The sequence below is a fragment of the Silene latifolia genome, chromosome Y (genome assembly GCF_048544455.1).
Source record: "Silene latifolia isolate original U9 population chromosome Y, ASM4854445v1, whole genome shotgun sequence".
Lineage (NCBI taxonomy): Eukaryota > Viridiplantae > Streptophyta > Magnoliopsida > Caryophyllales > Caryophyllaceae > Silene > Silene latifolia.
The window spans coordinates 358,446,552-358,461,770 of NC_133538.1; positions in this window are offsets into that span (position 1 = coordinate 358,446,552).

Here is a 15,219-nt window from a genome sequence, read left to right on the forward strand (position 1 = left end):
GGCCTGCTCACGCATAGCTGCTGTCCAGCAGCTTTTGTGAGGGTTTGAGAGGGGTTTTCTTGGTGATTAAGCTAGGGTAATATGGGTAGGATACTAGGGTATGGGTTAGGGTTAATGGGCACGGGTTTTGGTGGTATTTGGAGCGGGTTTTGGACTCGGGTTTGAGATGCAAAACAGGGGGGCTGCTCGTGTATATGCGGGCTGTTGGGGACGATTTGGGATGGAATTTTGGGCCATGGTTATGGGGGTTCGAACTGGGTTGGATGGGTAGAGGCTTAGGTTGGTTAATGTACTCGATATTCGTGCCAACTCGTAAAGAAAACGGGCCCAAAAACCGAGCTAAAATCGAGCTCAAAAACATGCTTCTAAAACGAGTTTTCTTCGCTTTTAAAATCGATTTTTCAAATCAATTAACTCATTAAAATAAATGATTTTTCAAATCAAATATATTCATAAAATGATTTTTCAAATCAATTATTTATTTTATTTTCAATAAAATAAACTTGGGAAAATAAATTCAAAATAAAATAAAATAAATTGAATTCACCTCAAAAAAACCATAATCAATAAAATGAATTCACTTAAAAAAACATTAATTTAAATATCATTTAAATTAATAAAATACTTCATCGACGACGCCCATTCTACATCGTAAAACGAGCTTCAAATAATGACAGTGACAACTAAAGAATACATGTGTCCTATCATCATCGGGTGTTTGTCGGGTTCTCTATAAATTCCAATATCGACGGATACGGGTATCTACAGAGCCCCCACTTTGACTGAGGCTTGGACAAGGCGAAAGTCAAAGTATACCCCAGGTCCCTCTCGACCTGAGGATTCTTCGGGTCGTTTATAGTCCATTAGACTTGCGTATATAAGCTCTTGCCACCATAAGAAGAGATCATAGCTGAAACTTCGTCGGGATTAACTCTTCCTTCATTGCGTCAATTATCATCGTTGGTCATCGACCCCTAAATTGCATATATGGTGGATTGAGCCTTATCCTTAGGCGCCTACGTATCCGTTTCTCGACGGAATCAAACCCGCGTCGTAGTTCGGCAGAATCACGACAAATGCCCAAAGTTTATCATCTCACGGCATTTGTCCAAAATTCATCATCTGTTGACATTTGCCCAAAATTTATCATCTGCTGGCGCTTGTCCGAATGGGACGGGACTTTCCAAGGAGGTTGCCGCCACTTTCATTATTTGCTTTCAGCTACGGAATTCTTCCATTTCATACTCTTGTATTGAATTAAATTCTTGGTGGATGTCATCCTTTATATCTTGATAATGGTCTCTGAAGCCAACGGCTTCAGAGCCCCCAGTTTGCAATGGCTCTAAAGTCGAAGACTTTAGAGCCCCCAGTTGAAGCATATCCTGCTAAAATTGGAACACAAAAACGTACTAGCAATAATCATTACATAACCACATTTGGATCATCGATCTTGAAGTTGGATCATTTGAAATACTGGGTCATCGACCCGAAAATTGAATTTGAAAATTTTGAAAAAATTGGGTCATCGACCTGAATTTTGAATTTGACATTACTTGGTATGTTGGGCCATCGACCCAAAAAATTGAATTTGAATTTTTGAATTTTGAAAGATTGGATTATCGACCCGAAAAGATTCTACTACTTGGATCATCTATCCATAATTTGCAAAAAGTTTTTGAAATTTCGGAATTTTGAACTTTTGAAATTTTTGAATTTTGAACTTTTGAACTTTTGAAATTTTTGAATTTTGAACTTTTGAATTTTTTTTTTTTTTTTTTTTTAATCGAACCTTGATGGGTGAGCATGAAATACGACTCAGACACTCTGTATGACCGGTAAACAACGTGGGCGTAGCCCGCTACCGTAAAACAAAAAAGGAAAATAAAACCGTAAGTGTGCACGGGCTTTAATTCAAATATGGACTTGTCGAGGGTAGAAATGTAAATCGGCCGTTCCGGCGTTCCCCAAAACGCGATAGATGTGCGAAAACCCGATGCATCGTGCCAAAGACTGGTGTGAACTGGGGCGGGCCTAAGAGGCGCGCGACCCAAGGCCCACACGGCTCAGAAAAACGGCACCCTAGGGGTGTCATCCTAGATGTTTCCTTCCCTTATTCTTTCTATATATAAGGAAGAGCTGTATTGCCAAATTTATTCTGCTTTCCCCCAAACTGGTGCTAATAACATAAATCATTATGAATAATCTAGCGAGTGCTATGCGAGCATGGGAGACAGATTTCACCGGGCGCAGAGACAAGAATTAAAGACCGCTCAACTGGCGCAATTACTTCCCTTACGCCAGATCCCCCTTCAACCTGCGTTGTTGGAACACTGCCTTAGCTATTGGGATCCTTGTAACCATGTTTTTGCTTTTCCTGAGGGGGAGATCTGCACTCTACCCGAAGAGTTTTCTGCCCTGGGAGGATGGGATGCTGAGGCCATACCGGCTATACCAAAATTTCATTCGGGATGGCGTGGAACATATCTAGACTGCCTTGGCCTTTCCAGGACGGAGTCTGAGGAGATAGTTACTGGTGACGAAGTCAACCTTTCTGCTGTTCATCGGAAATTTTGTATCTTGCGAAACAAGATTTTTTCACAAACAGAGCCGCATCTTTGCAGCGGGGCCTTTGAATTGATCATGTTACACCTTTATGTCTTTGAAGGTAGGATGAACAAGACAACTTGTGTAGGACAAGCGAAGCTTTTGTCTATTGTATCGCAGATGGAGACGGGACATAACCCTTCCTGGATTATTCTCGCTGAAACCCTCCGGGGTTTAGATGCTAAGAAAATGAACCCTGGTGCCGATTGGTCGGGATGCTCCCGTCTATTGCAGGTAACAAAATCTATTCTCCTGATTTCGCATCCTTGATTGATTTTCCTTTTACCACAATTCTTGTGCTGTTGCCACGATTTATTTATATTTCGCCACGATTTTGTTGCATTCTGCCACGATTTTGTCACGATTTTGTTGCATTCTGCCACGATTTTGCTGTATTCTGCCACGATTCCTGCCACAATTCCGTTTTTTTCCTTCTTTTTCTTTTTTTTTCTCTTTTTTTTCTTTTTTTTTCGTTTCGTTTTTTTTTTGTCACGTTTTTTTTCTTTTTTTTTTGTCACTTTTTTTTTTTTTTTTTTCATTTTTTCTCTTTTTCTCATTTTTTTTATTCTTTTTCATCTTTTTTCTCTCTTTGAAAATGATCTTCTATTCATTCTCTTAGTCACAAATGGATACACCTTGAAAACTGGGCTTCGCCAACTAATTTGGGTAAGAACTAACAATTCCTTGTTAGAACGGGTTGATATCTCCTCTCTTCGAGATGGGATGATTTTGTTGGGGATGGGCTTACCTTCCATCATCGATAGGGAAGTCAGGAGCTAGTCCGGGTTCATCATAGAATCATCTAAAGGCTTGTGTTAAGCATTGGTTTTGATGGAGGTTTTCTACCGCCAGACATGGAATAGGTAAAGGAATCAAACACAGGATCCTAGTGTACCTTACATTTTGAAACGGGACATATTTCTACCCTAGGGATGCCTTTTAGTGTGTTGTGCGTTTTAACATGTTTCGGAATGATTGAGGATTGGAAAAAAGACATATTTGGAAATGAAACTGCAACTTTTTATTGGAATGATAAAAGCTTAACAGACTCGAAGAAACGATTCCTAGGAGACATCCAAGGTCATCGCGGAACAAACGACTCAAATTCAAAAAAAGAAAGTCCTAGACTCGACTCGACTAAGATAAGAAAACAGATCCGACTCATAATTTTCAAATCTAGCTCCGAGCTTTCCCTTGTTCAGTTGTCAACTTAGATGCTCGACTCTTGTCCTTGATCCCTGTGATGGTTTGCCTCCATCCCGAAGTAGTCCTCTGAGGATCTACGCCAGTGATGAAGGTTGGTGAATCGAATTGTCTTTTATTAACTTCGTTAACGAGAGGAGTACATTCTAGAGCAAGACTCCCGACTTGAATTTCATTCTTCGGGTTTGGCAAGAATTCAAAGCAATCCACAAATATCTTCCCGATGAACACCCCTTTCAAGTGACATGGGCGTATAAGATGGGAATAATCGACATTGTCTTCGACAGAAACAAAGTTGAAGTGATCGCCAAATGGATTGGTGATGTTATTAGGTTTAACAGCTGGGATCGGGAGCGTTCCATTCTCAATCATGTCTTGAATTTCGTGCTTCAGTCGATAGCACCTTTCAGTATCATGGCCTTTCCCTTGATGAAAGGCACAGTAGGCATTTGGTTTATACCATTTACCTTGTTGATCAGCGGGAGGGTCCGGAGTTGGACCAATAGGCTTCAGCTTTCCTTGGGCTATGAGCCTTTGGAGAGCATATGTATAAGTGCATCCGATATCGGTGAATGCCCTAGGTGTTTGGCGCTGCGACTTCTTCGATTGCCCTTCTAAGAGGTTGATGGCTTCATCCAAATGGGTCGTTGCTGGGGCCTTGCCCTTAGACGATGAGGCCCCTTGGTACCCTTTCGGCCTTTCAGCCTCTGCCCTTATGACATCATCTTCTACCTTTATCCCGATTCTTATCAATTCTTTGAAAGAGCCAAAATTCTGGTATTTCAGAGCATTGCGGTAAATAGGTCGTAGATTCTTTACGAACTTATATACCATTTCAACTTCATCGGGCTTTTTGGCTAGTTTCACGCTTTCAGTAGCCATCTTGCAAGGAATTCAGAAAGCCTTCTTCTTCTTTCGTGTCATCACCTCCAATGTTCTTATGTTGGTTTGAATCTCGACATTATCAGCATAGTGCTTACAGAACTCCACCGTAATATCTTCGAAAGTGGGGAAGTTCTTAAGGTCAAGATTGTAGAACCACGCCTTCGGGTGTTCATCCAGAGATTGAGCGAAAATTTCAGAGAGCATGTTAGCAGGTACTCCCTTCAGTGCTAAGTACCCCTTATAGGCCTTAACATGGTGGACTGGATCTTCTGTGCCCTTAAACTTTGGGATGTCAGTGAGTACCATGTTCGTGGGCAACTTATCCTGCACCGGGGCATAGGCCCTAGCATTCTCATAGTGAATGTTCTTCCCCTGGGAGAGTTTCAAACGGTCTTCGATGAACTTGAACCGTTTTTCTAGATCAGTCAGTGGTGGAGGGGAATCTTCACCCAGCTTAGATTCGATTGCATCCATTCGGGTCATCATGAGGTTCACGGCCTCAGTAAGCTTGTTAACAAAGATCTTCCATTGCTTGACGTCGGGTTTTTGGCGGCCTTTCTACAAGAAAACCCCGTACTGAGTCAATATTTAAAGTAAGAGCCCCTGCACACTTAAGGACACGACCCCAACTTGACTCAAACAAAGACTCGACTTGAGATTTACTAACCAGAGGTTCGACTCACGGTTGGATCTAGACCTTGATTCATTTTAGACTCGACAAAACGACATGACTCAAGCTGTCATAGCTCGATTCTAAACTGGACTCGGTGTGGCCAAACCCGTGATTGGACTAAGATAGCCCATAGGTTCGGGTGAAACGCCCTAAATGGCCTAGCTTGGGCATTTTTGTGGACTATCCTAGACCAAAAGGTCGACCAACATGACTCAAGGCCCAAGAGGTGAACTTGGGTGACCCAACAAGGTCGTGTTCTAGACTCTTAGAACGAAACACACCCGGCCTAACACGGCCATGACCTGGACACGACTTGACGCATTTCATGCTTGGTTGAGGTTCGAGAGGCATTTTGGATTGGTTTTGAAAAAAAAAAACGAAAGATTGATTCGAAAATGAGATTTGAAATGGGCAGCATGCCGGCTATAAAAGTTCATTTTGGGCCGAAAATTCTAGTCCTATTTGGGCAGCATTCCGCGTTTTTAAAACCATGCTATTTTGAAAGTAAGTTGTTCAAAAGTTCGGTTTTGAGAAGGACATGGGAAATTTCGAAAAGACTCGGGAAAACAATTTGCACATTGTCATTCTCATGTTACAAGGATGTATGCTCCTAGACCTCTCTAAGTCTCGGTCTTTCTACAAGAAGGTATATGCCCTCCATCCTTTTGCGGTCTTATAGAGCAAGGTGTCTTAAGGTAGAGTACCTAGAAGATCGTCCCCACCATCAAGAACCACGCGAGGTGAAGTGGAAGCGAGCAATGTGCAGCTTCCTAGCATAGTGGGACGTCGCCCCCCACGCATCACGAAGAAACGCTGGGACGGCCCGGGCAAGTCCTTAAGGGTTTATGAATGAATCGTAGCACTATGAGTAATGTTTTACTTTCCAACACTTTCTTTTCAAGTTTCACCTCGGAGGAAAAGACCCTAGAAACAAAGTGTAACTAGTCCTCTTTTTCCCAGCAGAGTCGCCAAACTGTGGACAAGGCCCTCGGGAACTGCGTACGCGGGATCCACACTAGGCATAATCGACTCGAGGTTCTTTCGAATCGAATTAAGACAAATTAGAGTCGCCACCAAGTTTTTTTGGGAACTTGGAACCGTTCAAGTCAACTTTACACCTTTCATCGAAAAGCATAAAGCCAATCGACTACGAGTGATTAAAGATAAAGACTTATACCCTATATCACTCGATTTGAATGACTCTCGTAATCCAATGGTATTTAGACGGATCCACAAACCATAGATCTTGAGTAAGGGGTGAGGGTACGTGTTAGGAAGCCCATAAGGACACCTAACCCCGCCCGTCGATAACGGCCTCTACTAAGTCAAGTGTCGGATTTCAAACAAGGTCATAGCTACTACGATATATGATATGCAAACATCGTTTTAAAACCCTAACATGTGACAACAATTTCTATGTCGTTTAATGCATGAATACTAACTTTGTCAAAGTTGTTTTAGCATGTTGGTTGATTTGAAATAAAAGATGCGCAAACACGGCTTAGGAGGAATGGGGGAGCCATTGGGATCTATCCTATTACAACCCAGGCATTTCATGCCGACACAACGAGAAATAAATTACAACTCAATCTAATTACAACAACTATCGTAATTACTTTGACTCAGATTACAATACAAACTAACAAAATACAACTTAAACTATTAAGTCTTAATAAACGAAACAAATGTAAACAAAAAAGCTAAAGCTAAGTTAGACTAATTAAAGATGTTAGCCGAATTATTAGTTAATAAACAAATTAGATTAGAATTAAACTAATTAAATTAAAATAAATAAGTACAAAGGCTTGAAATAAATTAGGTATAACTTATTAATTAAATTGAACCCAACTTATTAAAATTATTCACCAATCCATATTTGTTAAAATAGGATTAGTAAACAATTAAAGAAACAAAAGAAGAAAAGAAACTAAAACTGGCAGACCCGTGCAGTGCACGGATCAGAAGTCAGGCAGACCCGTGCAAGGCACGGTTTTTGTAGAAAATCAAAGTTAATTATGTTTTAATTACGAAATCAATAAAATAAATTACGAAAAAATTCATTAAATTAAATTTACAGATTTTGAACCATAAAAGATAATTAAAATGACTTTTAAAAAATTAGAAATAAATAAAACAAATTAAAGGTTAATTAATTACAAATTGAATTAAATAAATACGAACTAGGTTAGGTACAATTCTAAATCGTCAACGAGTGCAAATGGAAAGGTGTTAAGCACGCATTCCATGCTAGCGAGAAAATTAGTGAAAGGGAAGATGAATTCAATTAAGTTACAGAATTGTTAGTTGATTTTAAAGCTTATGTCGAAGCCACCTAACATGTCTAATTAGGTTATTAAATTGATCTAATGTCATCTAAATAAGTTATATGTTAACAATCAGAAGTCATACTAACATGCAACGGGTCCTAAGGTGGGTCGAATTGGCCGAGACAAACGAAGGGTCAAAAACGAGGAGCGAAGTTAGAAATTCGTTTTATTTATGCCCTACCTTGAACACGAGGATATGTAAATGAGACGGGGGTGTACGACCGACTGATGTAGTGGTTTCTTTTCCCATCTCAAGTCAACGCGGGTGTTCATGGTGGTACTTTAACTCATACTCGGACTAAACTAGTTTCATAGTTAATTTAAACGATAAATAAAAAGCGATAAACAAACAAAACAAACAAAACAAACTATAAGAAAAACAAACATAAAAACGAAATAAAAAAGGAGAAAGAGGAGGATTTGATGCTCCCTCAACCTACATGTACCGTTGACACCGTCTTGGGTCGTAATCGATGGTAGATTTTATCTCGAGAGGCCGTCGTCGACGAAGAAACAAAGCAAACACGCGTTTTTGGCAAATCTGGACAGCAACTTTCAAACAGCGATTTCTCCCTCGTTTCACGATGAAAATTCGATTTAAAAGATGTTTTGAAAACTAGAAAGAGAGGAGAACAGAGATATTAAATCAACCCCTGCTGGTTTTGAGTTATTGGGCACGAAAAACGAGCACAAACAGAACTGGACAGACAGAACAAATCACAAAAAACAGAGTGTATAACACTCTGTTTTTCGAGGGATTTCGTGTACTCTCAAGGGCAATTTGGCTCGTAAATCTTTGTCTAATGTGTAGATGGATGTTATGTGGTTAATTAGGAACAAGAAAATCGAGTTTTGATGGAGGTTTGAGGGAGGAACGAATTGTTTTTCGAGGAGGACACACAAACAGTTTCAGTTTGTATGTCGGTTTTGTGGAGGGTTTTTGGGAGGCAATTAGGGTTTGTTTCTGAGGTTTAAAGCTTGTGAGTGATGGTAAGATGTGGGGAGAACTTAGAGGAATGAATTTATGGTGAAGGGTGGGTATTTATAAGGAGTTAAAGTAGGGCAAAAGAGAGGGAGAGGCAGTCGGGCCTGCTCACGCATAGCTGCTGTCCAGCAGCTTTTGTGAGGGTTTGAGAGGGGTTTTCTTGGTGATTAAGCTAGGGTAATATGGGTAGGATACTAGGGTATGGGTTAGGGTTAATGGGCACGGGTTTTGGTGGTATTTGGAGCGAGTTTTGGACTCGGGTTTGAGCTGCAAAATAGGGGGGCTGCTCGTGTATATGCGGGCTGTTGGGGACGATTTGGGATGGAATTTTGGGCTGTGGTTATGGGGGTTCGAACTGGGTTGGATGGGTAGAGGCTTAGGTTGGTTAATGTACTCGATATTCGTGCCAACTCGTAAAGAAAACGGGCCCAAAAACCGAGCTTAAATCGAGCTCAAAAACATGCTTCTAAAACGAGTTTTCTTCGCTTTTAAAATCGATTTTTCAAATCAATTAACACATTAAAATAAATGATTTTTCAAATCAAATATATTCATAAAATGATTTTTCAAATCAATTATTTATTTTATTTTCAATAAAATAAACTTGGGAAAATAAATTTAAAATAAAATAAAATAAATTGAATTCACCTCAAAAAAACCATAATTTAAATATCATTTAAAATAATAAAATGAACTCACTAAAAAAAAAACATTAATTTAAATATCATTTAAATTAATAAAATGAATTCACTTAAAAAAACATTAATTTAAATATCATTTAAATTAATAAAATACTTCATCGACGACGCCCATTCTACATCGTAAAACGAGCTTCAAATAATGACAGTGACAACTAAAGAATACATGTGTCCTATCATCATCAGGTGTTTGTCGGGTTCTCTATAAATTCCAATATCGACGGATACGGGTATCTACAGAGTAACACCTTGTAATGGGTATGAGTTCGGTGGGGAGGACATGAGTTATTTGTGGTGGTGATGGATAGTGGAAAAGGACAGGGAAGATTGATGAGTTTATCGAGTCAAGGACCATGTTTTGTGTGATGTGGTGAGTGGTATAGTCGCGTGTTGAGTAATGTAAAAGTAAGTGAATATGGGCAAGGGATGATGTAAGTCTAAAGAACGTGAGAATGAAAAGATTGAAAGGAAGGATGTGGATAGTAGCAACTTGAGATGTGTAAGGAATTATGGAGGGAGATGGTTAGGATTATGTTGGTTAAGAATATATGTAATGAAAGGTCGTTGTAGAGGGATGGAGAATAGTGGTATATAATGAACTTAGATGGAGACATGTCGCGACGTGGATTTGTAGATAGTGAGTGAGTTTGGGTAATTTGGTTTATTAAGAGGTGAAACCAGTGTGTGATTTCCTTGGGCAATTAACGGTATGAAATGAGTTTTGGTTTCTAGATGGAGAGAAAAAAAAATTGAGAGTAAACTTTGCTTGTGTGGACGGATTGGTGACAAATGTGCGTGATAGCATGATGAGAAAAGATCCATGGTAAGAAAGAGTGAGATGGTACTGATATGAAATAATGGAATTTGAATTTTGGAGCAACGAAAAGGTAAGTGGATTACTAGAGAGTTAGGTACAAGGAGTAAGGAGATGAACTATTAATTGGTATTGTTGAGTGTAAAGGGAAAAGAAGGATAAAAGTAAGCAGAGAAAAACGTCGACCGGAGTTGAGGAACATGAAAGTAAGGAATCATGGAATGTACGATTGCATCATGAGACGTGTGAGTTAATGGTTATATAGGGGGTTTCGGGACAGCATGTTAGCCATGAGTTTCGAGAAGTTAAGGAGAGTAAAAGTTGGTAAAGTATTTACACGATATGAGATTTTTGGTGGGGAGTTAGGTGACGATACAGTTACGGATAGAATTGGAATGAATGTTCATGTAAATGTTGTTGACGGATTTGATGTACGTTATTTGGGATGTTAACCGAAGATGGGAAAGAAACCGTGATATTTAGAGATGAGTGTAAGAGATTTGTTATGCGAACAGTGGTGGTGTTGTGGTGTTGTCACTAGATAGTGGTTAAGGGTGATGATTAATATGAAAGGTAGCCATTATAAAGAGGTTGATTTGTTAGAGATCAGATTGATATGTATGGTTGTGAGGGAGTATAAGATGTGGTTATAGGAGGCAGTTGCTAGTAGTTGATTATTAGCGGTATGGTTATATTTGGCAGGAGGTGATGGTTATGCGAATGGGAGAATGTGTTATAAGGGTCATACGAGTTAAGCTCGGGCGAGAGGTAACCTTTATCAGGTGGTAACTTACGTGATCAGGATTAGTTAGTTAGATTCGAATACGGGTCTATGATATGTGTAAATGTTTGTGTGAAGTTCTGAACTCACGAGGAGTGGTATGGTGTGTTAGTCATAAAGTTGTTATCTGAATGTTCTGTAATATATGTTGGGTACGATAACCTAATGGGATGATTTTCAAAAGTGATAATTTGGGTTATCTGGCATGGGTAGTTTTACTTGTATATGTATTCATGATATATGTTTATTCCGCGTAATGGTATGGATGATATTCACAAGGTTCTTATCTGTTTATTCAGTGTAATATGTTGCGTTGTGATCTAGTAAAGCGGTTTTGAGGAAGTTTTCTTGTCCGGGAAGTTATATTGAGTTAGTGTTTATGGGAATTGTGTAAGTTGTGATGACTGTGGATGTGGCTATTGTGCCTCAAATGGTGATCCGGGCACGGTACTTCGTGTTGTGATGCGGGTATTTTCGCGCTGCGGTGCGGCTGTTGGTGGCGGTGTTGCGATGCCGTCATCGGTTGTGGTGGAGTAGGAGGGATGATTACGATACGAGTTTTCAAAAGTACATACCATTTAGAGATAGATTGTTGTTTTGTTTACTGCTGTTTCCTACGAGTTTCGGTTTGGACAGATAGACGGTTGATTTGTTTATTGATGTTTCTTACCAGTTTCAGCTTGGGAGTAAGGGTAGAGTATGATATGGAATAGAGTTGTGTATGTTTCCGTTTTTTTATGGTATAGTGATATCCTGTTGAGGGGACACAATGCGAGAGGTTGTTGGAGTACTTGTAATCTTATTTTAGAGGAGGCATTGGGTGACAAAGTAATGGTAAGTGATTTGTATAACATGTGTTGTACTGATCTGGAAGTTGTATTGGGACAGTGAGTATAGGGTGTTGGACATTAGTATCATGTTAAGTGGTAGATGAGTTGTGGTAATAAAAGGGAGAACTTGAGGATCTAATGTGAGTGTGTGTAACAAGTGTGGATCGTGCGTTATGCTTTTGGAGATAGGTGCTTTATATAGAGAGGTAAGTCATTTTGCGGTAATAATGAAGAGTTGGTGTGGTGATTTTGCTGAGGATTTTATGGTATAGATTAGATGGAGTGCATAATGAATTGGGGAATGAGGACCGTTAGAGGAAGAGATACCTGGATATAGGAATGGTTGTAGATGTTGAGGTTATAGTCGGTTATCTTTGACATGCGGTGGTGATGAGAATAATGAGAAGATAAGATATGGCTAAGGAGCTAGTATTAGTGAGTTACGAGGACGTAACATGTATCTTAAGAGGAGTTGTATGCGACAAAAAGAGTTTGTTGGTTGTACATGTTGTAGTAGATTTGGAAGTTTGAGTCTTGGTGGAGAATAAAGAATGGATTTGTATTGTGGTTGATAGTATTAAAGGTCATGGTCGTGCTTGTAGTAGTGTGATGTTTATGAGTGTGAGAATACTTCGATAGTGTTGACAGTTGGATGATGATGTTTATGAGTTCGATAGTGTTGAAAGTTGGATGATGATGTTATGAGTGGGAGTAAACTTCGAGGACGAAGTTCCTTTTAAGGGTGGTAGAATGTAACATTCCGTTTGATGTTTATGAGAGTCTTGATAGTGGATTTTCAAGTGGATAATAGGCATTGAGACGAAGCTAGCGACGTTAGTGGATGGTATTTGGAAGTGTATGAAGTTAGTGTCGACAGACTATAATGTGTTGGATACAATATCGTGAGCCATGTTGTGGAGGTAGGCACAGTTGGTGGAGTTGGTGTTAAGAGTTCGTGTTTTATAGGTTGGGTTTGAATTTCGGGGACAAAGTTCGTTTTAAGCAGGGAAGACTTTAATACTACGGTTTTCTATGTCTTTAGGTACTCTATCGAGTGGGGCTTACTCTGTCGAATAAGTATGTTTGGTCAACAAAACAGTGTTCTGCTGATCGGTACTCGATCGAGTAAGTTGGGGACTCGATCGAGTAAGGGTCACTCGATCGAGTAAGTTACTTAATCGATCGAGTAAGTTTGTTTTACGGGTTGTTTTTGACGGGGTTTGATAGCAACGTTAGAAATATATATAATCTTAATCCGTCAATTACTTTTCATTTTTACACTTTTCTAAACTTCACAAAGACAAAACAAAGTTACGTTGCTTCTCTCTCTCATTGTTATCAAATCCTAAGGGCTAGAGTCGTCGGATCGTTGTGTTCTTTACGCCATTGAGATCGTAGTATTATGGGTGAGATCCTAGTATAGTTTTTAGATTTGTTCATTGATTTTGGTTGAAACCCTAATTGGGTAAATTGGGGGTTTTGGGAGTATTGTGTTTATTAGATGGTGATTATATGATTGTATGTTTGATAGGAGGTGATTTCATTGAAGAACGATTTTGATTAGCTGATTGTGATGATCTTGGTGGTTGCTTTTCCAGGTAGGGTTTCCCTACTTAGTTATTGTAAAAATGATTATAAGATGCTTAATTGGTTGATTGACATGATGATTATATCGTAATTGGTATTGGCATTGTTTTGAATTGATATTGTGATTTGTTGTTGTTTATTGTCTGTGGTTCTCGAGGTGCGCCCTCGGTTGAGTGGAGTCACTTGCGGGAGTGGCTTCACGCCATTGATTCGCCTTCTGTGGAACCCGCCACTGAAAAGGATGTGCACATTAAAGAACATGGGTTATTCGCTTGATGGAGATGAGCGGGGCTTAAGTGGGAAAGGCTACGGTCCCCCACTGGCGGTGTGGAATATCTGCTGCGATGGATATTCTGGCAGGGCTACACACTTTAGTATGTAGTCAGATGATTGGTGATGTGACGGTGTTGGAGATTGTGATTGTGTATCTGTTGTTGTTTATCTTATATTGTTTATGCATTAACTGACCCCGTTTAAATATTTTAAAAAATGTGGTGATCCATTCAGGGGTGGTGAGCAGTTGTCTAGCAGGTATACTGTGGATGCGCGTGGGATTAGATGGGGATGGAGTCTCAACGAGTTTGATAGTAGTCTTCCGCTATTGTGTCATGACATTTTATTTACTTTAGTTGGTTTTGGTTTGGAATAGTTGTATTGTACTTTATAGTTTGGTTTTGATGTAATCACTTTAAATTAATTTACTTAAAGTACGTTTCTTGATGGTCACTTTTGATTACTATGCCTCAGGTAACCGAGATGGTAGCATTCCCATGCATTAGGTGGTCCTGGTAAGGCACTTGGTGTATGGGGGGTGCTACACCGTCATCGTGCATTGAATCACTTGACCGACCATCTCGACCAACTACACCATCACTAAACTTAAAACACTCTTTTACATTGCTAAAACGGTTTTCAAACAGAGTTTTCCGACCAAACAAGTTGATACACTTTTGTCGATTTCTCATCTCAAGCCTAACATGTAAGTATGACGGAGTAAAAATCCCCTTCTATCATGTTTCTCATCTGTTTTATGACTATAACATGCTAAAACATGCATAACATGATTCAAATATGGGATAAATGAGCCAAAACCGGATTTTGGCCGGAGACAGAGGCTGCTTGTATACCAGCAGGGCTTGCGCCTAAAGCCCCTCTCAAGCCTTAATCCAACCGTTTTTGGTTTCATCTTCCCCTTAAATTCGTTTCTTATTTGTAATCGATTTTTACCATTTCAAATATCATTTCTTTCATGATAAACTTTTAACCATAAAATATTTTTTTATCCTTGGTTCTTAATACCATGACGGTTTAATCCGTGTTTCGGTGATAATATTTGGTTAAATACAAATAAAAGGTATTTTAAAACCTTTTATTTCATTTCTCTACATTTTCAAAACAAATGCATTAGTCATAAATACAAAATCATCCTTGGTTCTACATACCGTGTCGGATTTTAACCCGAGTACGATGATAAACATTGACTAATCACAAACAAATGAACTTAAAATAATTAGTTCAAATCATTTTCAAAACTATTAATGTCAAGTTTGCAAAACCGAAACCGACATCGGATATTGTCAAAATAATGATAATTATTCAAGTCTCGTTCTTCACATCAACACAAAAGCGGTCTAAACGACCTTTTCAAACCAAGACGGGTTCAAACACCCTCTTTTCAAACCATTTTACAAACCTTTTAATTGTCAGAAGACGTCCCTTCAACCGTCCATTGACCCGCGCCTAAACAGGCTAATCATTTTCCCATTTAAAACCAGGACAGGCCTGTTTGCATCGCCTGATGGCTCGCGCCTATATAGGCTGCCTGATGTAGA